Source organism: Narcine bancroftii, chromosome 4, assembly GCF_036971445.1.
Source record: "Narcine bancroftii isolate sNarBan1 chromosome 4, sNarBan1.hap1, whole genome shotgun sequence".
NCBI lineage: Eukaryota > Metazoa > Chordata > Chondrichthyes > Torpediniformes > Narcinidae > Narcine > Narcine bancroftii.
In genome coordinates, this window is record NC_091472.1 from 239,878,987 (window position 1) to 239,904,253 (window position 25,267).

Below are 25,267 nucleotides of genomic sequence, written 5' to 3' on the forward strand. Positions count from 1 at the left end.
GATGGACTGAAGAGCATATTTTTGTACTTTGTCTCTTTGGTTCTTTCTTCACTAACAAAAATATGCATAGCATTCTAGGGGTACTGGGGATTCTTAGGTCCAGCAGAGGGGAGGAAATCGCTATCTATAGTGAAATTGTGTTAGGTAAATTGATGGGGTTTAAAATATACAAGTCCCCAGGGCCTCATAGTCTGAATCCCGGAGTATTTGCGGAGGTGGCTGTAGGTGGATGCATTCTCTCCAATCTCAACACTCTCTCCAATCTGGATCAGTTCCTTTGGATTGGAAGGCAGCTGATGTGACTCTTTTAGAAAAGAAGGAGAGAGAAATCGGGGAAATAGACCAGTTTGCCTGAACACTCTGGAGTCAATTATTAATGATGGCTGCACAGTGTGGATTCATCAAGAAAGTTTTTGAGGATGCAACCAGTTAGTTGGTTGGACAGCAAAGAGTCATTTAATCTGGTGTATTTGAACTTTCTAAAAGGCTTTTGATAAGTTCCACACAAGAGGATGGTGTATAAGACTAGGAGGAAATGTACCTACATGGATAGAAAACTAGTTGACAGACATGAAGCAGAGAGTGATAATAAATCATTCTTTCCACATTAGCAGGCCATTACTACTGGGGTAGCACAACATTCAGTGCTAGGACCCCAGCTATTTACAATGTTTACTAATGATCTAGATAAAGGATTAATATCTCTTAATTTGCAGATGACACTAGGCTGGGCGGCAGTGTGAGCTGTGGAGAAGATTCCAAGAGGCTTCAGGGAGATGTACAGATTAAGAGAATTGAAAATATCTGGAGGATATGATTATAATGTAAATAAATGTGAGATTATCCACTTGGGTGACAATGATGGGAAGGCAGAAGAGTGACAAATTGGGGAAAAGAGGAGGTCATTGATGTTTGGAATGCAGGTTCAGTAGGTGGTGAAGAAAGCAAATGGCATGTTGAGAGGTTGTGAATCTCAAAGTAGGGAGATCTTACTGGAGTTGAATAAGATCTTGGTGAGGCCACACCTTGAGTTTTGTGCACAATTTTGGTTTCCTAATCTGAAGAGGGACATTCTTCCCATTGAGGGAGTGCACTGATTCCTGGAGCAGCAGGACTGACGTGTGAAGAAAGGCGAGATAGAACCAGGTTATACTCATCACCTACGGCTCCTAGAACGCGTTGTCTCCGCTCCATCCTCAACATGCATTGGAGCGACTTCATCTCCAACGTCGAAGTACTCGAGATGGCAGAGGCCGACAGCATCGAATCCACGCTGCTGAAGATCAAACTGCGCTGGGTAGGTCACGTCTCCAGAATGGAGAACCATCGCCTTCCCAAGATCGTGTTATATGGCGAGCTCTCCACTGGCCACCGAGACAGAGGTGCACCAAAGAAGAGGTACAAGGACTGCCTAAAGAAATCTCTTGGTGCCTGCCACATTGACCACCGCCAGTGGTCTGATATCGCCTCAAACCGTGCATCTTGGCGCCTCACAGTTCGACAGGCAGCAACCTCCTATGAAGAAGACCGCAGAGCCCACCTCACTGTCAAAAGACAAAGGAGGAAAAACCCAACACCCAATCCCAACCAACCAATTTTCCCTTGCAACCGCTGCAACTGTGTCTGCCTGTCCCGCATCGGACTTGTCAGCCACAAACGAGCCTGCAGCTGACTTGGACTTTACCCCTCCATAAATCTTCGTCCGTGAAGTCAGTTACTCACTGGGATTTAGAAGGATGAGAAGTGGTCTCATTGAAATATGGAACATTTTGATAGGACAAGGCAGGTTAGATGCAGGATGAATGTTCCTGATTTATGGGGAAGCCCAGAACAAAAATGACACTTTTTTGAATATTTTATTTATGATTTTTCAGACTTGAACTATACAGGTTCCTCTGCCGAGTCCAAGTTTTACCCTCCACCTCCCACCCAATCCCTTAACACACAACACAAATCACACAGGACATTAAAAGCACTTAAAACAAAGGAGAAATTATATTGGGGAGTAAGAGTGACACTCTTCTAAGGAAAAAGGGCAAGTCATTTAGGACTGAAAGGAGGAGAAACAAATTCACTTAGTGTTGAGAAATTGGAACTTCCTACCTCTGATGTATCTTGAGGCCAGTTCATTGGATATATTCAAAAAGGAGTTGGATGTAGCCCTTATGGGTAAAGGGATCCAGGAGCGTGGAGAAAAAGTAGGAATATGGTAATGAAGTAACATACTCAGCCATGATTGCATTGAAGTGTCTGAATGGCCTTCTACTTCTATTTTCTCTGTTTCCATTACTTTAAGTTACAAACCATCCTGAAGTGGAAATACATTGCTGTTCCTTTGAATTAAAGTTCTCTCCCTTAATAGCAATGATTCATCCTACTTTCTTCACAGGCAAGACTGCTCATCTCTTCCGCTACATTGATTACTACATTGGTGCTGCCTCCTGCAGCCATAATGAGTTTGATAACTTTATCCACTTTCCTGTTAAATTTCACCCCAACCTCAAATTCACTTGTAAAAAAAAAACAAAAATGCTGGAAGAACTCGGCAGGTTTCACGGCATCTATAGGAAGTAAAGATATATAACCAACATTTCAGGCTTGAGCCCTTCTTTAAAGTATGAGCAAAAAGCAGGTGCCTGAATAAACAGGCCAGGGAGAAGGGAAGAATATAGCAGGGGGCCAAGCACAGGGCCACAGACAAAAGGTGACAATTGGACATGGATAGGAGGACTGGGGAGGGGCTGGTTCTGTGAATGCAGAGGAAAGGAGAAAGTAGTGTTGTTTTAGACTGCAAGGTTGGAAAAATCGCTGAAAAAATGAATATAATTACTGTCTGCATGGTCGTTCACACTGGGCGCCTTTTTAGACTTTGTACCTGAATGCAACAGTCCCTGTGGTTGGGCATGCAGTAGGGTGAATAACCAGCAATGAATTTTTCCGGTATGATTTACACTACAGGCTTCCTCCAAAAAGTTGTAGGGGTCCTGCAGGATAAATCGGGAAAGTCCTTGATTGTGCCATTACATGCCTGCAGTTTAAATAAAACCCCTAGAGAGACAGCTACAATAAAAGGAGAAATAGGGATGGGGAAGGGGAGAGATGGATTGGGGTTAATGGAAACCGGGGAAGTTGCTGTTAATCCCATCCATTGGACAGTGCTCAGATGGAATATGAGATGCTGTTCCTCAAATTTGTGGCTGGCCTCAGTTTTGCAGTGCATGAGGTTGTGGACAGACATATTGGTATGAGGGTGTGTGGAATTAGAATGGTTAGCCATTGATTGAAGGTGCTCAATGAAACGATCTCCCAGTCTGTGTCCAGACTCCCCGGTGTAGAGGAGGCCACAATGGGAGCACCAAATGCAGTAGATGACCCTTGCAGATTCAAGAGTGAGGAGTTGTTTCTCTTGAGGCCCCCAATCATGGCGAAGGAGGAGGTGTGGGTATTCGTAAACGTTCTCTGAAGCAACACAACCCCTTGGTGAAGATGGGAGCAAGCATTCCGCCAGTGGAGTGCCTGGTTGTGCCCCGCCCACAGCAGCTGTTTGAATAAAGTTGTGTTTGAATAAAATGACGGCGCCCAAGATGAAGAGCCGGCTGATGCCACTCACTGCTGGGGTAACTTTCCCTGTCTAGTAAGTCTTTATCTTTTTTAATATCAAATATATTAGTAAGGCTTTATCTGTAAACGCAGAAGTTGGGGGGGGGTGGGTGTGGATGGTAATTGTGACAGCAGCACAGTTAATGCAACACAGTTACAGTGCTAGTAATTTTGTAAGTTACGGGAATTATCTGATTAAAGTGAACTTTACTTAATTAAGGACTACAATGCTGATTTTTTTCAAATTACTTTACATTTTGCACTGTTGTTTTTGAAACTGTTTATTCTTAATGTGAGTTTAATTGGCATAGTAAGCATCTCAGACAAGCAGAAAATCTGCATATCCAGCATCTACAATTCACGAGGGGGGCAGATAACAGGGATTTTACTGTACTACTTTGGTGCTGCTTCATGCACCTATGATGAGCTTGCCGACTTTATCCACTTTGCTGTGAACTTCCATCCTGACCTGGTTGATCTCTAGTAGCAATCACCCCTTTCTCAATTTCTCTATCCCCATCTCAGGAGACAAACTTTCGCCAGGCATTTTCAACAAACCCACCAATTCCTACAGCTACCACGACTATACCTCTTCACACCCTTTCCCCTGTAAGGATTCCATTTCTTTCTCACAATTCCTTGCAATTGCTTCCAGGATGAGATCTCCCCTGTGAGATCATCTGAGCTGTCCTCCTTCCTCAAAAAACTTTTCCGGACTCATTTAGGTCCCTCTCCTGTCTCACTTTCCATTCCTCAATTTCCAAACCTCTTCATTCAGAGAGCTACCTCCTCCCTATCATTTTTTTCTCCTGTCCTCCCACTCATATTCATTTATGACCTCTTGCCTGCTGATCTCTCCTCCTCCTGTCTCCTCGCTTCCCCATCTTTTTATTCAGGTGCCTGCCTGCTTTTTGTCCATACCTGGACAAAAAGCTCAGGCCTGAAATGTTGATTCCCCTCTATTTCCTATAGATGTTGCGTGACCTGCTGAATTTCTCCAGCACTTTAGGATATTGCACTAAAATCGCACCATAGGTAGACATTCCTACGTTGCTCTCTTGATGAACTGACTTCTGTTAACCATTTTGAATTATATGAGGGATTGCACCTTTGACTTTCCATTGAGTCTGTCACATCAATTAATTTATTTCCCTTGTGAATTATAAACCAATTATCAAAGATCTGAAGATTATTTCTCTGCAGGATTATGGTTACCTCTTTCTATGCTTGTCTTTGAGTGGGATCAAAACCATTAACATTCAAATTGGAGGTCCCACTAAAACATTGCTAACAGTTATTACAAATGAATTGTGCATTTTTGATTACATCTGCAGTGAAGCATAATTCGTTAATTAATTCCTGTCAAATTAGCATAAAGCATCTTGGTGTGGAAAATTGCCAAACACTTTTTGCATAATTTGAGTCACATAACAATTACTCGACCTGTGGGGGTAAAAATTTGAATCTCTAATCTAGCATTAGGGAAGAACAGAAAGGTTACAAAATAGAAGGGACCTATTCAGCCTATCTGGTTGACACTGATTCTTTTCCCAGAGTTCACTGTGATGAAGTCCTTTTTAGAGAGTAGTGGCGCTGACATGCATTCTTCACAATGACATTAGCGTGTTGGGTCCAGAAAAAGACCTCCAAGATGGTGACTTCCTGGAATTTAAATTGGCTCAAACTCTCCACCCAAGATTTCCCCAATGATTACTTGATCACTTCTGGTTTTCCCTTCCTAAAGTAAGTTTCGTAGTTAGCATCTTTAATCTTGTCATCATTACTGTAGCAACTAACAAATAAGTTACTTCTAGATGTATTATGTAATGTTATAAATGTAATTTGTAGATGATTGCGAGATGTCTTATTTACTAGCAAAATAATCATGACTCACTATTTAATGGTGAATATGGGTTTTGCCCAATGACACTTGGTAGAAATTTGTCCACTTTAATGTTTCCACGTGGATGACCCAGAAGCTAAAGCAAGTGATAAATAGTAACTGGAACCATCATATTAATGTCATTGTGAAGAAGACTCAACAGTGCCTCGACTTCATCTGGAGTTTGTGGAGGTTTGGTATGTCATTAGAATCCTTGGCAAACTTTGACAGATGTGTCGTGGAAAATGTGCTGATCAGCTACATCATAGCCTCACATGGGGGCACCAATACCTCTGAGTGCCTTCAAAAGGTAGTGGACACAGCCCATTACATCACTGACAAAACTCTTCCCACCATCCAGAATATTTACATGGAATGTTGCCATCAAAAGCAGCAGCAATCATCAAGGCTTCACATCACACAGGACATGCTTTGCTCTCACTGCTGCCATCAGGAAGCAGGTACAGATGCCACAGAACTCATACCACCACCACGCTCAAAAGTATTTGCTGCCCCTCCACCATCAGACTCCTCCTATACAACAGGCTCATTCAGCAACTCATTTAAGGACGTACTTTGCTCATAATTATTATTGAATATTTATACATCTATTTGCACAGTTTGTTTACATTTCTTTAGTTTTTTTTAATACATTTCTTTCCTTGAGTATAGTTTACAGTTACTGGTAATTAGAATTCTGTCTGGCCTGCAGGAAAAAGAATCTCAGGGTTGTTTGTGATGTCATGTATGTACTCTGACAATAAATTTGAACTTTGAATTAATCTTGTAGGGAATTCTTAATTTTTTAACCATTCTTGATGAGCACAAATGGAGTGCAGAACTTGTTCTCAAATGTAATAGCTCAGAGGACTAATGTGGATGCAATTGAGGGGAAATTGGATAAGCATTGGAGATAAAGAGAAATACATTGATAGGATGAGGTGAAGAGGGGTATGTGCTTGTGTAAGAGAGAGATAGATCATCTGCAACTATATAATAACTGGTCCTGTTGAAACAAATAATCTTTGCTGTATATTTTAACTTAAAAAGACTTGGAACTGTAATGGATAAATAGTGGGAGGAATTTTGCTAAAATTAGAGTAGGTTACATACATACACACATTTTCAAAACAGATCTTATTTGAAAGACTGAAGAATTCATATTCAGTAACATTGCAGGATCTTTGGAGACTTTTATGCACATTTCACAAGTAGGTGCTAATTGAAATGACATCATGAAATGAATAGACCATTGTTTGGAATTGGAGACAGACTAGATGGTGGGATAACTACAAGGCTTCTGACCTTTCTGCAAAGTGCTCACAGAAAGGTCACTCCTGGGTTTTGTTTATGTAAGACAACAGCTTGACTAAGAGAGGAGAACTCCTGTTGTTTGCTGAAGAAGGTGGGGGTTTTTTTGCAAGTGAGAGAGTCACATGGGCTTTCTGGAGTCTCAGTTGGAGAGAGAGAGACAAGTTAACAAGCTCTCCCAGCTAGTGTGTGTGACACTGAAAGCAGCTGAACAGTGCAAGCTAGGAAGAGCTGGTTGAAACTGATGAAAAGCTCCAGAGCAATGGATGGCTGGAAATGCTATCAGTCTGATGTTTCTCTTGAAATAAGAGGAACAGAAACGAATTCTGTGGTAGCCTGAAAGAAAGAGGTTACCATCTGGAAAACCCTGATGGGGCAAGTTTCATCAGCGAGACATTGAGGTGACTAATGGTGGTACCTCAGTTGTGGAAATCCTAGAACAACAAATCTCTTTCTGCAAACCGTACAAGAACCTTCCTGAGCGATAAGCATTTACCTTTTGAGCACCAAAGCCTGGTGAACTTTATACATGTTAAATTCTGTGCACAGTATAAGAATTGCTTGCAACCAGAGAACTTGGAAGAAGGAGAGTGAGATTGAACTGTGAACCAAAGAACTTAAATTTACACATACATCATACACGTGTGCTTAGAATTAGAAGAAGCTTAATTTGGGTTTGATTCTGTTTTCATGTTTAAAGTTGATTAAAAACAACTTTTAAAAAAATAACTATTTGTCTTGATGAATGTCTATTGCTGCTGTGTTTTGGGGTCTTTTGGGCTCATAACAGAACAATATCTCTTTTTCCATGAAATTTGTATCAAAACTACAACTACGCATTTATCTTGTTAGCTTGTCAGTTGGGGAAGGTCCCACAGATCCCATTTAGCTTTTTTCTAATTTCTTTTACAATGATTCACACTTCCTAATGTAATTACATTGTACCTATGAAAGAAAAAGAGTTCATTGTTCAGGTTGTTAGCTTTTCTCAGAAACTAACTGAAAATAGTGTTACCATTGTAACAACCATTCACTTTCATTAGAACTTGAATCATTTTATTCTTGTGGATAATTTAAAGTTGTTTGATATTTTTGAAAAAATAGCTTTATTAAAATTTCATAATACATATTAACCATCACATTTTTCAGAAATAAATACCTGCTGCATATATAATTTATTTAAACAGATTATGTGATATCTTACAACTCCCACTGTCTGTCATCCTTCACCCCTCCTATCCCTGTGTCTGGTAGCTGTCAATCAATCACCTCTATCCTTTACCTGCTTGACCAATCCCCACTGTCCAATCCCTCCCACTCTGTCCTCATTATTCCAGCTATCCTCTGCACTCTCAGTCCTGATGAAGGTTTATGGACTAAAACATCAACCATTCTCTTTATTCCACTGATACTGCTCAACCCACTGAATTCTTTCAGCGAATTGCTCATTGGTTAAAAAGCAATCTGTGGCGCTGATTGTATTTCCTGCACTGACCTTGTCAAGGAACCACAAAAGCAAATGACAGGGCCTTGGGGAGTGTTGTAGAACAGAGAGGCCAAGGGTTAAACCATAGACCAGTACACCACTGGAATGGGCCCTTCAGGTGTCTTTACTATCAGCATGAATAAGGGTGGTAGGCAAATAAAGGCACCAACAAATACAGGCTCCCCTCCAAGTCACACACCTACCTGACAGTCCTTGCTGTCCTATAGATGAAGATACTTCCATAGTGTTGTATTTGGATTCAGCAATAATGATGATATATTTGTAAAGGTGCAAAAATGAGCTCATCTCCATCTCTTCAGGTGCAGTTAGTGATAGCCAATACAGTTAAACTCCCTTAACCTAGGATCCAATTGTCCAAAGGTCCTGGTGATCCGGGATCTGTCTCACTCATTTATCCGGACTGTGTGCCAGGATTTAGTGTGCAAGCATGGAATGCCCAGACCTGGGATCTGGAGTGTGGCCAGAACTGGGATCTAGAGGGTGGGTGGAGATGGGGTTCAGGTGTGAGTTCAGAGCTGGGATCCAGGGTGTGGCCAGAGCTGGAATTCTGGCCAGAGCTGGGGATCTGGAATGTGTGCATAGCTGGGAATCTGGAGAGCATCCAAAGTGGGGGGTGGTGGGAGGGGTGGGGGGGGGGGGGGCGGAGAGAATCTCGAGTGTGTCTGGTGCTGGGATTCAAACTGGGTAAAGTGTGTGGCCCCAGCTGGAGTTGGGAACAGGAATAACAGGGGTTAAGAACATGACTAGGTTTGTGGCTGGAGCTGGGCTCCAGAGGGCTGAGTATTTCCTGCTCCTTTTAAACTCAGTGTAATGTGCAGCATGTAAAATAAAGTAAAAATGTTTGGAAGTTAATATGCATTAATAAGAGTCTAGAATATCTGACAGACATCAGACTACCAAAATCCCAAGCATACCAGATTATCAGAGCTGCCATGCCAGCATTCCAGAAATAATTTAAAATGTATCTTTCACTAATTTCTGCTTTCCTCAGAGTTCCAAACTGCTTCTACGCTTATGTGTTGTGCAGAATTGCCTCCCAACCTCTCTCTGATAAGGCTGGCTGTTAGTCTTTGGGCTTTACTGTCTGATCGTAGATTAATAACCAGTGGGAATATGTTCTATTTACTCTCACAGTTCCGATGATATTAAAATTTCAAACATATCATCTCTTTACATGAATTCCAGGGAATACTACCCTAGTTTATGTAATCTCTCATAATTTAACATTTTAAATCTCAATATCTGGTAAATCTATGTTGCACTTCTTCCAAACTATCAAATTTTGCCTAAGATGCTTAGATCTGCCCAGGGTACTACAGGGGCAATCAAATCAGCCTTTGAATTAGTCCATTATTATTCCTATAAGATGTAACCTCTTCCCCCACCTCCCCATCCCCACACAAACTCTCATGGGTTCTATTCTCTTTGAGGTGTTTAGATCACCAATCTTTTAGGTTATTTTCTGTGCAGTACCCATAATACTGGAGAAACTCAGCAGGTCAATCAACAGGCTTGGGAAGTAAATTTCCAAAGAAGGGCTTAAGCTCAAAACACTGATTGTCCTCTTCCTATGGATGATGTGTGACCTGCTGAGTTTCTTTGTGAACTGCACTCGACCCTTGCATCTGGAGATTTTCTTGTTTAACTAGATTATTTTATGTACTTGTCAATGATATTTTAATAGTCCATATTAAATATGGATTACATCCATGTGGATTAAATTGTGGTTTAAATATCTACTTCCACATTGATGGCCTTGTAGATGTTGCTGGGATTCAAACTGTGGGTAAGGTGTGTGGTCCCAGCTGGAGTTGGGAACAGGAATAACAGAGGTTAAGATCATGACTAGGTTTGTGGCTGGAGCTGGGCTCCAGAGGGCTGAGTATTTCCTGCTCCCTTTAAACTCAGCATGTAAAAGAAAGTAAAAATGTTTGGAAGTTAATATGCATTAATAGGAGTCTAGAATATCTACCAGACATCAGACATTAATTTCAAAGACAATTGATATAGTAAACAAATTGGGGGTGGGGGGGGGGTGGGGAGATGTAAATAGATTTAAATGTAGGGAACTAAGACTTCTACATTACACTTAAATGAATTTAAGCCTATTTTGTATCTCCTTTGCTTAAAGGGTTCATTCACCATCTAGAAAGTGTTCCTTTTTCATTCTAATATAAAGGTCTTCTCAGTTACCTACATTGAAATCTATTTACATTGTTTCACCTATTTGTTTACTATATATCAGTGCCTTTGCAATTAAATGATTCAATCCACAATGCTATCAAGCATTGTTTCAGCAGTAATGTTGGATGTGTAACTCTGCCCCTCATCATCAAACCCATTTCCAAAGGTGGAGAATAAATCACAGATCTTGTGATGCCTCACCTGATCCTGTCATTTTGAGCCTGTTCTTTTTGTCTCTTCTTCATCTCTTTGTTTCCTTATGCTCAGGCATTTCCTAACCAGGTCAATGACTGTGAGGGAGGTGAGCATTGATGCCTGTAGTACTCTGGGATGGCCACCAACACCACATCATTACCTTCCTACTCACACAAATCAAATTTATATCCTTCAGCACCCATCTATTGTTTCTGACGCTGTATATCATAAAATGCTCAGCAACTAATTTGTGCTAGTGAAATTCCATAAACAGTTATGATCAAATAATCTGTTCTAGTGATAATGGTTTGTGGATAGATGTTATCCAAGATATCAGAAATAACTCTTCTTCAAATAACACTAAAAATTATTTTACAGTCACTCAGTAAGGATAGGGTCATAGTGTAACATTTCCTTAGTAAGTTGGAACTTCTGAACTTAAAGCAACCTCGTAGAACTGCACTGGCTTATGGATGTAGGTATTGAAGTCAACTGCAGGACTTGAACTTACACACTTAATTCACAGAGAATGCTGCCATGTTGGTACAATAGACATTTTGGAAGACATTCCTGATAATGTGTGTCCATTTGTGTTGTTTTCATTTCCAATGTTCGAAATTATGTTAATTGTACTGTGATAGTTTGACCCCCCCTGTCAAGATAGAAAGACAAGAGCCATAGAGCAATACAAACACCTTTATTAAAATTACGCTAGCGGGAATATTAACGTCAGGTCGACTCAGTGTCACCCTAGGTAATTCCAGAATGTCATTCAAAGATTCAAGTGAAACAGTTCAATATGTAAAGCATATTTTTGCATACCAATCTGATGGGGATCTCTTGAACTTATTATTGCAAGCTTAAAGTTTTACAATTTGCATAGCTCTTTTCTAAATACAGGAAAATGGCTGATGACACCAATCAGTTATTTACATGTATAAGTCATAATTAAAAGATATAATTTCTTGCATAGGAAATTGGCAGAAGTCTGGAAAGATTGTTTCCAATACACAGTCACATCCGCGTTTCTGTATGCCTGATTTTTTTTTAGTCTTTAATTATCACATGTAAAAAGTCGGTCTCACAATAATCTGAAGGATTAAAATTGGAGAGAGAAACTTCTAGGCTGGGACAATATTACATCGAAACTTAACTAGCGTCGTCAGTGTTGCCATTGATAGCTCATGACTGAAAGGTTTTATGATTCAATCAGCTGCAATTGCACAGAAAACTATATATGAATGGGTTGCTCGTTGACAGGTCGTGACTTGACCGGCAAAGTCAGTTAGCGCTTCTGTGTTAAAAGGCATTATGGTTTTTGTAAGTCTGCCGTTGTGCTGTTTACTTAGGAACCCAAGAAATCACCAAAGTAATTAATTCAGATTACTTTGGAGGATGAGTTGATTAGTTTTAATTGTCTGCTTAGGATTCTCTCTCTGGCCCTAGTTTTGAAACTAGGGACTGGTGTTTTTAATAAAGACAAAATTAGTGGTGCTTTTCTCATAACTCTCATTTCTGGATTACTCAAAATACCACCTTTCTCAGTACTTAATAGTTACCATTTATGGGTTGAGCTTTTGAAATTAATAATAATTTCAGTGATGTACCATGTTGAGAGATTTTCTTTCTCTGTAATACCTAGAAGAGCTGAACACCTATGCTCTCTTTGAGGAGAACTCAACAGTGACGATGAGAATCCCTGCCAAGGCTGATGACCCTGTGATATCTGTCTCTGAGACCAACATCAGGACATTCAAGAGGGTGAACCGCGCCTGATGGCATACCTGGCAGGGTTCTGAAAATCTGTGCCAAACAATTAGCCGGAGTGTTCACGGACATTTTCAATCTCTCACTGCTACAGATGGAGGTTTTCATCTCTATCAGAAGAGTGTCGCGGTGTCACTACGGTTATAGTTTGGGTTATAGCTTGAGGTAGAAAGAAGACTCAAACGCCAAGGGAGTGTAATCGACACTGATTTTATTGGGCTGTAGCTCTGTCTTTTATAGGCAGCCGGCCGTGTCACCACTGGGATGTGGCTTGAGCAAGGCTGACTGCTGATTGGTTGTCCCAGATGCACAGGCCTGGATTGGACCCCCTGCGATCCGCTGGCTGTGATTGACCGATTTGACTGCTATTCCTGCAGCCTGTGGGAGTGGGCGTCTCATCCTATGTGCTGTCTATCCGATCGTTGTGTTCAATGACTGTTTGCTGCATTGGCCTGTGGAGTGGGCTGCAGGCCGCTACACGACAACCCCTCCCCCCACAAGAACCAGCAATTGGGACACTGTCTTTTGGTAGCCAAACCCTGCGCCATGGGGTCGGGTGAGTAACTGGCTGATTAACGTCCAAATGGGCCAGTTTCAGACAGTTGAGCGTGAAGGTCTCCTCCCTGCCGCCAATGTCCAACACATAGGAACATGTCTGATGACACGATATGGCCCTTCATAAGGCCATTGAAGAGGTGGCCGGTGGACCCTGCGTCGGATAAAAACATAGTGACAGTCTGCAAGGTTTTTTGGAACAAAGGTGCTGGCTTGCCCATGAGCTCTGGTCTTAAATGGGGCTAGTGAGCCCAGGCGCTTGCACAGTTGAGACAGTGTAACTGCCGGGAGCACCTCCAAGTCCTCAGAAGCTGCCACAAATTTGCCCGGGATGACTAGAGGCACACTGTAGACTAACTCGGCAGGAGATGCCTCGAAATCCTCTTTCAGGGCGTTGCGGATGCTTAGCAGGACCCAAGGCAGTTCATATGCCCAGTTCGGTCTTCATGTACCTGTGGAACCTCTCCACCAACCTGTTGGCCTGCAGGTGGTATGCTGTGGTATTGTGGAGTTGAATCCCCATGGCATTTGCTAAAGCATTTCATAGGCTGGAAGTGAATTGGACCCCACCCCCCTCCACTGTCAGATGTTAAGTGTTCGGGGACCCCGAAGCATGCCATCCAATGTCCAGTAATGCCTGTGCACATGTCTCTGTGGAGATTTCAGGTAGCGGCACCACCTCTGGCCATCTAGTCATCAGGTCGACCATGGTCAACAGATAACGTGCACCTCTGAATACAGATAGGGGCCCCACAATGTCTATGTGCATGTGGCTGAAACAGCAGCGTGCTGGTTTGAAAGGCTACAGAGGGGCTTTAATGTGGGTCTGGACCTTGGATGTCTGGCACTGAGTGCATGTTTTGACCCACTGAATGACCTCTTTATGGAGGCTGTGCCAGATATATCTGTTGGCCACTATTCTAACTGTAGTCCAGCTAGCAGAGTGAGCCAAATTGTGCACCGAATCGAATGCTTCCTCCGTGAGAACAAAATGATGGGGCGCAGTTTACCAGTTGAAGTGACGCAGAGCAGCCTGCAGTAACCTGGGATGATCTGAATGTCCTCCAGTTGCAGGACAGTAAGTGCTGTCAGGTACGCCGGTATGTCAGGGTCTGCTGACATAGTCGATTCCTGGGGCGGGGTCGTGCACTGCTAGGATAGCCGGACGGGATAGGGCATCAGTTACCACATTGGATTTGCCAGTGATATGTTCAATGTCCATCGAAAATTCAGATATGTGGTACAGATGCCACTGATGCCTGGCTGACACCTGTGGAAAGCAAAGGTAAGTGGTTTGTGGTCTGTGTAAATTTTGAACTTCCTGCCCTCCAGGAAGTAACGGAAATGCCAAATTACCAGGTATAACGCTACAGCTCCCTATCAAAGACACTGTACTTCTGCTCTGGTGGCCTGAGATGTTTTCTGAAAAAGACCAGTGACTCCCACTGTCAGTTAACCAGTTGCTCAACTACACCCCTGACTGCTGTGCTGGAGACGTCTACTGTGAGGGCAGTTGGGCATCTGTCCTGGAGGGTGGCTTTGGCTAGGGCAGGGGTGTCAAACTCAAATTCACGGAGGGCCAAAATTAAAAACTTGGACTAAGTTGAGGGCCGAACTAAATATTTATTGAAATTTTTCAACAACATCTGCATGTTTTCTCTTCTTTCAACATATGTAATGTTAAACTTTTTCTTATTAAAATAAATGTTTAATAATAGTTTTGGATAAACTCTTTCCAGAAGCATTAAGAAATGAGAAATAAAATATTCAATAAATAATATTTCTCTATAGAGGATTTGTCAAATGTTGCTAGTGTGCTGTCGAATAGTAAAATCTGAGGGCTATTGAGAATGTGGGAGAATAACATGATTCCTGAAACAATCAAATGGGTGACTGATTGTGGGCATGAACTCTAGCAGGGTTATTTGACATGCCCTTTTTCCATTGGTACAGATATCCTTTGATTTACACACTTTTCAAGTTTTATGCCTAATGAGCTTGTATCCAGGTGCAGGACCATTTTTAACCAGGAATATATTTATCACTGTGACATGAAACTATTGGAAGATCGTTTTATCCTGAGATTAAAGTTCATAATACTTACTCAGGCCTGTGTGCGGGAGGGCGGGGTTTGCGGGCGATCGGGTTGGACAACGACAGTGCGGGGGCATTGGCTCTCGCTGCAGGGCGGCATCTCGGCGGATCAGCGGCCCCGTCACTGTGAGTTGCGGGTCGGCCTGCGGCAGGGAGGGGGAGTGGGCAACGGTCCTGGCAAGGTCAGTCCCGAGGCCTCTGGTTCCGGGCGCTGGGAAGCAGCCTTGGCTTCCCCTGACACCGGCCAGGCCCCAAAACCAGAGTCCACGGTGAAACCCTGCAACGTAAACAGAGGAGATGGGGGCGATTAGTGGGCTGACGCCAATGCATTCTAGGATTTGTTGTATTACTGTGCATGCGCTATACTGGCGCAGCGGCCAGCGGGCCACCTCTAATACATTTTTGAAATGATCTTGCGGGCTAAATATAATTATATCGCAGGCCAAATTTGGCCCGCGGGCCAGAGTTTGACATGTGTGGGCTAGGGCGTTGGTCACCTCCTAGGTCCATTCAGTGTCTTTATTGGGCCCTGCCATGAGGGGAAATTGCGGTCTAATGATGCGGGTTGCTGCAGGTATGAAGCAATGGTAAAAAATCGACCATACCTGCAAACTCTTGCAGTCCCTTCACTGTTGGTCTAGGGAAGGAACGAATAGTGTCCACTTTGGCAGGCAATAGTCTGGTCCCATGTTGGTCAATGTGATTGTCCAGGAAATCAGTTGTCTCTCAGCAAACTGGCATTTGGCCAGATTGATGGTTGAACTGAACTCACTTAACTGGCATGCTCGCTACAGGTGTGGCTGGCTATTAAAATGTGCAGATCCCAGCCCACTGCTTCCATCAACCTTTGGAAAGTCTGAGCCACATTTTTCAGCCTGAATGGTCTGCGGAGGAATTCAAACAATCCAAAGTGGGGTTATGATGGCAGTTTTGGGACTGCCATTGGAGTGAACTGGGTTCTGATGATAACCCCTGATGAGGTCCACCTTAGAGAATATCCGTGCCCCTTGCAGATTAGCGGTTAAGTCCTGGATATGGGGCGCGGGATATCTGTTGGGTGCGATGGCCTCGTTAAGGTGGCATTAGTCTCCACATGGCCACCAACCTCTAGCTTCCTCTAGTACCATGTGGAGGGGGGAGGCTCATGGGTTATTAGAGTGCTGCACAATGCCGAGTTCCTCAATCTTTCAAAACACTGCTCCAGCCAGATTGAGTTTCTCGGTGTGGGGCGGGGGGTGGGGGGGAGGGGGAGAGAGAGAGACACTGTGCCCTCCATAATGATTTGGTGTCTCACCCCATATTTAGGATCTGCTGAGTTGAAATGGGTGTAGTGATAGAGGGGAATTCCACTAAGACTCGAGCAAATTAGTTGTGGGCAGTACACACCGAGTGCAGATGGGGGTTAGTAGGTTTGGTGCCCTTGAGTGAGAGTGTCTGAAATGTCCGGGTGTGTACCAGCTGATGCCCCTTAATGGTCTCAGGAAGTTGGCACCCAGTAACGGTTGATGTACGGCCACCGCCATAGCCTCTAGGTGAAATGCCTCTCCCCAAAGCGGAGGGGAATTGTATGGGTGCCAAATGTATGAATGTTGGAGCCGTTTGCTGCTCGAAGCTCTCTGCCCACTTTGCTGCTACAGGCCTCTAGGATGGACGGGGGAAGGATGCTGTACTGTGCCCTGGTGTCCACCAAGAAACATCGGCCTGACAAGGGGTCTTGGATAGGGAGGAGGCTATGCAGTTGGCCAGTTGTTGCAGCCATCAACCACAGCTGGCCTTGGTATTTCCCTGGAACATGCAAGGGGTGTGGCCTCAGTGCCCCACCGAAGGAAACATTACTTTTCACCGGTGAGATGCATCAATTGGGTGGTTGGTTGGTCAATGGGCTTCCTGGCCAGGCATTGCTGACGAGGTGCTGTCACCTGTTCAAGCGAAACGCAGGCATCCCTCTTCACTGCCCATAGCATGTCTGCTCGGGCAGCCACCCTCCTGGGATTGTTGAAGTCTTCCTCCTCGATGAGCAGCTGGATGTCTTCAGGCAGCCATTCCAGAAAGATCTGCTGGAACAGCGGGTTAGAGGTGCGGCCATCGTTGAGAGCGAGCATATCACTCATGGGGGGAAAGGGGTCCTGTCTCGCAAACCGTTGATGTGCAATATTCAGGCCGTGTGCTCACACTTTGAGAGCTCAGAAGTGTGGGTCAATAGCACCTTGATGGCTGCATACTTCCCTTGCTCTGGGAGCTGCTGGAGGAAGTCGATGATGTGGGCTGCGGGGTCTTGATCCAGGGTGCTGACCACATGGTAGTAGCACGTGTCGTCTGCAGAGATCCGACGAATGGCGAACTGTGCCTCGGCCTGCTGGAACCATACCCATGGTTGCGACATCCAGAAGCCCGGCAGCTTCAATGCTACAGCATTGATTGTAGGCTGTTCCTCTATTGTTGGGTCCAAAGTGCTGTTTGGACCAGTCAGGGTCACCACTGTAGCTATGGTTGGTATGGTTATAGCTCGAGGTAGAAAGAAGACTCGACATTGACTTTATTGGGCTGCAGCTCTGCCTTTTATAGGCAGCCGACTATGTCACCACCAGGGCGTGGCTTGAGTGAGGCTGGCTGCTGAATAGCTGTCACAGATGTGCTGGTTCAGATTGGACCCCCTGCTATTGGTCAATTCGACCACTATTCCGCAGCCTATGGAATCAGGCACCTCATCCCGAGTGCTGTCTACCCGATCGTCGTGTATAATGACTGTTTTCTGTGTTGGCCTGTGGACTTGGGACAGGCATCAATGATCCTGGTGCCCAAGAAGAGCAGAGTGAGCTGCCTCACCGACTATCACCCAGTGGCCCTCACGCCTACTGTGACAAGCTCTCACGTTGTTCACGGCCAGAATTACACATACCTAAGTAAAGATTTAGACCTGCAGCTATTCGCCTACTGTCACAATCGCTTCACAGCAGATGCGATATCACTGGCTCTCCACTCAACTCTGGATAACCTAGACAACAGCAACTTGTACTTCTGGCTGCTCTTCATTAGGCCATTTCATTCCAGGCCAACGCTTAGAGCCGGCCATGAGCTGAGGGAAAACTTAAAACTTATCTTTCATAGAGCAGCCCTAAAAGGCTGCTGCAGTATCCCATTTATGCCGAGCGGCACCTTGTAGCATCCTCTGGATCCAATGGAGGCGGGAGACTGGTGCCATAGCACCACTAAATTCGTGGCAGAGCAATGGTTGCCTTCCCTTCCCATAATCTCCCACGCAACTGGAACCGCTCTGTGTTTCCCAGAACATTTTCAACTGCATGGGGAATTATGGGTAAGGAAGACAGTTCCCATTTTGAACTGTGGCTAGCAGCCCCAAAGGCTGAAACGGCTCAGTGAGGCTGTCACTGCCTGCAGCGGCCACCCCCTGATGGCTCCCGCCAGCCCCCACTGCCCTGACGATTCCTCCCCGCTGCCCCTGCTTTGAGGGGGTCATGGATGGAGAAGGGTGAGTTGGGACATAGGTCGCGGGTTGACGTCATCATCAGCCTACCCCTAACCAGCCACTTGCAGCAGTTGTACTTTCATGTGGGGTGGCGGAGTGCTGTGCTCTGCCGATTATCCTTCCCTGAGAAGGGTTGGATTTAGTGCCTCTGAGCCGGCCACAGCACATTCAAAAAGGTTCGTCTCTAGGCATAAGGGCGGAGAACCTCTGCCTTTACAGTCGGGCATTTTCCTTGCTTGAAAGGGCCTATTGACTACGGGTCAGCATTATTCCCTCAGTACTGGTCAACAAGTTCTAAATCTGGGCCTTTGCACCCCCCTCTTCAACTGGATCCTCATCAGGATCCACAGTAAGTATGAATCGGAAACCACGTCTCCTCCTCCCTGACAATCAACACAGGCACACCCTCGAGGAAGCATACTTAGCTCACTGCCCTAGTCACTACAGCCATGCCTATATGGGCTAGGCACTATATAACTCCTAACTGAAAATTTGCTGATGATGCCACATTTGTTGGCAGAATCCCAGACAGTAATGAGAAAGCCTGCAGAAGGGAGAGAGATCAGCTCGTTGACTGGTGTCACAACAACCGTGCACTCAACATTAGCACAACCAAGGAGATGATTGTGGACTTCAGGAGGAAATCAGGAGAACACGATCCAGTCCTCATCGAGGGATCAGCAGTGGAGAGGGTCAAGATCTTCAAATCCCTGGGTGTCAACATCTTTGAGGATCTGTCCTGAATCATCCATGTCGATGCAGCCATAAAGAAGGCTCACCAGCAGCTAGACTTTGTGAGAAGTTTGAGGAGATTTAGTTGTCACCAAAGGCTCTCAAAAACTTCTACAGGTGTACCACGGAGAGCATTCTGTTTCGTTGCGGTCACTGTCTAGTATGGAGGTGCCAACGCTCAGGAGGGGAAAAAAAATCTGAGTTCTGAATGAAACCACTTTTTAAAATTTTTCTTGCACTATTTTATTGATTTTGAAATGTGGAATATAGAAAGGTTTTTACTGTGATGCTGTAGCATTTGAGTGAAGAAGGATGAGAGGAGACTTAATAGAGGTCTACAAGATTCTGAGAGGCATAAGATGGAGAGCCAGTGCCTTTTTCCCAGGGCAGGATAACAAACACCAGGGGGCATCTCTACAAAATGAAGGGAGGAAAGTTTAGGGGAGACATTAGGGGTAAGGTTTTTTTTAAATACAGAGGGTTGTGGTGCCAGGAATGCCTTGCCAGGGCTGGTGGTGAAAGCTGAAACATTAGGGGCATTTAAGAGCCGACTAGACAGGCAGATGAATGAAAGTAAAATAGGGTTCTGGGGAAGGAAGGATTTAGTGTTTTTTGTTTGATAGGATGGCACAACATCAAGGGCTATAATGTTCTATGTTCAAGACAATAAATTCTGATTCTAATTCTGAAAAATACACAATGTAGCTGGAGACTTGATATTGTTAACAGCTGTGGTCACAAAATGCTTGTCATAAATGTGGTTGCCACTTTTGCTACAGATTAATTTGCAGGAATTTTATCAGACTTCAAAAAGGATTAATCTGATTCTTATTTTTTTCTTCTGCAGGAACAACATTTGTGCCTTCCTAGGTATATGATGCAATGTTTGACAACAAATAATGCTTCACCAAGAGCTGATCTTTATTTCAAGTATCTATTGTATGTTGGTCTTGTACCACTGCCCAAGCTAATAGAAATACTAATGGCTGTTATAAATCTATTTCAAATACTGACAAATGTTTTATAGTAATCTATCTAATTGTGTTGCTCTAGCAATACGGATCTATTATTTTCTCAGGGTTTCACAAAAAAATGCCGGAGTCTGTATTTCAGAGAATGGATGATAGAGGGCGATCGGCACCCATTGTTTCCAGGGTCATGCACAAACCATCCTTGCACCCTTTCACAATGCTGATGGCGGCCTATGCTACGGATCATGCAGGGAAGTAAAGTGAGTGGGTTATAACTTTTTTTTGGGTTAAGAGGGAAATTGTTTTTTTTTTACTGAAATTCTTGCTGGATAACTTGTATAATAAAACAGATTATAGTCCCTCATCCAACCATTTGTAAATCCTGATAATTTTGGATGTGAATTCCTGTTTTTAATTTTAATGATACAGCATGGTAGAAGGTCCTTCCAGCTCATGAATCCCATGCCACCCAATTAACCTACCAACCCTGTACATTTTGGAAGGCAGAAGTTAAACGAGAGAACCCAGGGAAACCCATGCAGGACATGGGATGAACACATTAATTCTTTACAGAGAGCGGCGGATTAAAATCCAGGTCGCTAACCACCATACTAACTGTTCAGTTCAATTTATTGCTGGGCACTTTTTAAACAGTAAAATGTTACTGTGTCAAATTAAAAAAAAAGTGAATTAAAAGTTTGTTGGAGTATTAACAAAATATCATCTGATAGTCTGGAAACTCTGCTGGTTTGGCATGATCAAAGTCCCTAGCTTGTCTGATTAACACAGTTTTTGTAGAATTTAGATAAATAACAGCTGCATTTTCTCTTGAATCTTCTCATCTAAACGATGCACTTTAATTGGAAATATTTTGAATATTAATTCCCAGTATTTGAGCATCAATAGCGAGGTTAGGGTTGACTGCTAATTTCTACATACCTCGAGAAGATGATTAAGTTGTGCAGCTTCCTAACCCTTTGAAAATAGTGAATCACATGATAGGACGAGTGGGGAAAAGCAATTACTGAAATGATTAAGTAGAACATAAAACAATCTAAAATGGTAACTTTTGACTGTCCTTTAAGTTCTAGATGATCATTAAACTGAATTCAGATTCTCAAATTTAATTTCAGCTCAGATTCTCTGAACTATTAGTTTGAATGCATAATCATTGCATTTCCTTACCCTAATGATGCAACGTTAGTTTTATATTTTGACAATTGTGTGACAATTAAAACAATTTACCATGGATTGCTTTGAAAAATTTCAGAGCTGTATGGTACACTTCACATCTCTGTATAAGCGATGATATATTTATTTTGCCTTGCCAGAATTTTTAAGATAAGCTGCACTTGTTCAGGATTTAAATGAATTACATGTCTGTGTAAAACTAGGAACCAGAAAAATCAGCAGGATTTTAATATTGTAATATGATATGGCAAATTTAAATATTTTCCTTAATTTTTAAATACCCACAGTTTTTCCAAAATAGGTATATGTTCAAGTTTATTATCATCTGACTGTACATATGTACAGACAAACAGCAGCTCTCTGGACCATAATGCACACACATACACAGCACATAATAATCACATATAGCCCTGATTTTGATGCTCTGTACTTCCTGTTGCCAGTCGCAGAATAATTAAAATGTGATTCAGGAGAATGCTGTATGTACTGGCCATAAAAACCTTAAGTAAAGCAAACTATTGCTTTACCATAGATGCTGTGTGTTAGACGATAGACAATAGACAATAGGAGCTGGAGTAGGCCATTTGGCCCGTCGGGCCAGCACCGCCATTTTAGATCATGGCTGATCATTACCATCAGTACCCCTTTCCAGCCTTATCCCCATAACCCTTAACTCCGTTTTTCCACCACCTTTGAGTACTGTACCTTTAAGGGACAGTTATCTTGGTGAAAGGAGTAGCAATTACTATTAAGAGGTGTCAATTGTGGAAGATTGATTCTCCAACTGCTGGTAGCTTGGCAAAACCTTCAATGGAAACAAAGGAATGAGCTTTGTTCATGAAAATATCATTCAAACCACGTTGGCATAAAACTTGGTTATAAATTGGACTCAAACTATTTGAAACCCCAGGCACAAATATTTTCAAGGGGGTATCCATTTTTTACACAATATGCAGAAATCTCAGCACAAGAGGAGATAATTTGTCCATTTAACAGAAAAGGATAGACTCTCGATTAAACACATTTACCAGAACTTGATTCATAGCTGAGTGGATTATGGCCTTTGAAATAGTCATGGACTATTCTCAAATGTTGAGGTTTTCAGTCACTTACACTCTTTACATCAGTGAATTCTAGGTCCTATTTGTTGTTTTGAAAAATGTTTCCTCACTGCACCCATCCCTTTCCCCAGCCCCCTTCTTTCATTTAATGATTTTACCAAATAACTTCAATAAATGCTTGTTCTTGTAATATTTGCAGATGAGTCGATACTCAGGTTTTAGATCATTAAAAGCAATCAGCATCAGAATTTGCCATTCAACCCTTTTTCCCATTGTTAGAGAGAGAAACACGTAAGTCTGAAGATGCTGTGAAAACAAAAATCCTGCAGGAACTCAGCCCATCTTGCAGTGTCAATAGGAGGTAAAGATATATAATCATTTCAGGCCTGAGCCCTTCCTCAAGGTATGAGGTGCCAGAATAGAAAAGCTGGGGAGAAGAGAAAAAATGGCAGGGGGAGGAACACAGGCTAACGGACAATACTTGGACATGGAGAGGAGAACAGGAGAGCAAAGGTGAAAATAGATTGGGCAGGGGGTGGCACTGTGAATGCAGAGGTGTAGGAAAGAAATCAGGTGAAGGGAAAGAATGATAGAGCTAGAGGAAGAGAAATAGGGAGGATAGGGGAAAGGGAAAGACGAGGGGGCATGGGGGATGGATGTAGGTGGATAGCGGAAACCGGAGAGGTTGATGTTAATGCCATCCAGATGCAGGGTGCCCAGACCAAATCTGAGGTAGTTTCCCTCCAAATTTGTGGGTTGGCTTAATCTGGCAATGCATGAGACCGTAGAGAGACATGATGGCATGTGAACGTTGAAGAGGGTTGCCACTAGGAGATCCCTGCTATTGCAGTAGACAGATATAAGGTGTTCATCAAAGCTATTTCCTAGTCTGTATCCACTCATTCCAATGTAGAGGAGACCACAATAGAAGCAATGGATGAAGTGTTGCTTCCCTTGGAAGAAACTGCTTGGGGTCCCAAATGGTGGTGATGGAGGAAGTGTAGGCATAAATGTAGCATTTCCTGCAGTCACCGAGGTAGGTACCAAGAGGGAGATTGGTGGGAAGGGAGGAGTGGATGAGGGAGTTATGGAGGTAGCGGTCCCTGTGGAAGTCGGGGTGGGGGGGGGGGGGGGGGAAGGAAGATGTGCCCGGAAGTAGGATTACATAGTAGGTGGCAGTAACAGTGGAGGATGAGAGGAAAGGAAGGAAGATGCTCCATTGTTAGAGACTACATTTCCATATCCAAGTGAATCACTTTAACAATGTATATTTATTTGGCAGATCATTTGGGAATCACCAGTATGTGGCATTCATTGAAATAATAACAGCTTTAATCACAAACCTGAAAGGGAAAACTGCTCATTCAAGATATTTGGTAAGGTAATTCTAATGTTGGTATACTTTGATTAATGACTACAAGGTGCAGAGCACATGACTGATCAATGCTATTGATATCTGTACCCTGAGAAAATAAATGAACAGAGAATATCCAGGAAGGTCCTTCTGACTGTTAACTTGTGTACAAATGAACTCAAAATAATTGATTAATTTTAAACAGCAAGTGATATTGTAGAAATTTGTACCTCCCCAACAGAAAGTGGGTAGCCATCCTGAAGAGAGTGCAATAGAAGAAATAGGATTCCATGTAGAGTTTAAAGAAGCAAATGATTAATTTTCCATCAAAAATTGGACGACTGTTCTAGTGACTGCTGCTGTGCTCCTTGTTGATCCGTAGACATCTGTGTTTCCTCCGCGTTGTTCACTTATCCGGCTGGCGCGAGATCCCTGTTGGCCACCAAGTCTTCTCTTCCATCTGGGAATGTGACGAAGGCATACTGAGGGTTCGCGTGCCTCAACTCCACTTGATTCACTAGTGGGTCCGCTTTGTGGGGTCTGTAGTGCTTCCGGAGGAGAACAGGTCCCGGTGTCATCATCCATTTAGGCAGTACTATGCCTTTTGTGGCTTTTCTTGTGAAAGAAAAGATACGTTCATGTGGGGTCATGTTAGTGGCAGTACACAACAAAGAACATATAGAGTGTAGGGCTTCTGGCAACACTTCTTGCCATCTAGTAACAGGCAGGTCTTTTGCTTTTAAAGTCAAGAGGACCGTTTTCCAGATAGTGGCATTTTCCCTTTCAACTTGTCCATTCCCCCTGGGATTGTAACTTGTGTGGCTGGTAGCAATCCCTCTCTCGTGCAGGTACTGCTGTACTTCTGCGCTCATGAATGCAGCACCACTGTCTGTATGTATGTAGTTCGGGTATCCAAATATGCTGAAGATGGGTTGGAGGGATTTTATAACAGTGGCTACAGATACATCAGAACACGGGATTGCGAAGGGGAAACGGGAATATTCATCTATTACATTTAGGAAATAGACATTTCTATTATTGGACAGGAGCGGGCCTTTGAAATCGAGACTGAGACGCTCAAAAGGTTTGGTAGCTTTTATCAGGGTGGCTTTGTCTGGCTGGTAAAATTGCGGTTTGCATTCCACGCAGATGGGGCAGCTCTTGTTCACTGACCTCACTTCCTCTACTGAAAATGGGAGGTTTTGGGTTTTAATAAGGTGAAACAGTCTAGTGACCCCCGGGTGGCCCAGCTCATTGTGCAACTTCTGTAACTGGGACATGTGGTTAAGTATGGCACAAGTGCCTCTGGACAGCGCGTCCAGGGGCTCGTTGAGTCTCCCAGGCGGTATAGAATGTTGTAGTTAAAAGTAGACAAT

At 43.4% G+C, this 25,267-nt stretch overlaps 1 protein-coding gene and 1 long non-coding RNA gene across 2 annotated transcripts in view; both read left to right on the forward strand.

Annotated features, from left to right (window-relative positions):
• Nucleotides 1-25,267, forward strand: part of LOC138762447 (uncharacterized) — a 52,044-nt gene that overhangs the window by 3,293 nt on the left and 23,484 nt on the right. The gene's annotated exons all lie outside the window — the stretch shown is intronic.
• LOC138761762 (uncharacterized) lies at nucleotides 16,386-22,856 on the forward strand. Its single transcript, XR_011356498.1, has 3 exons — nucleotides 16,386-20,253; nucleotides 20,368-20,545; nucleotides 22,737-22,856. It is a non-coding gene; the product is annotated as an uncharacterized lncRNA (long non-coding RNA).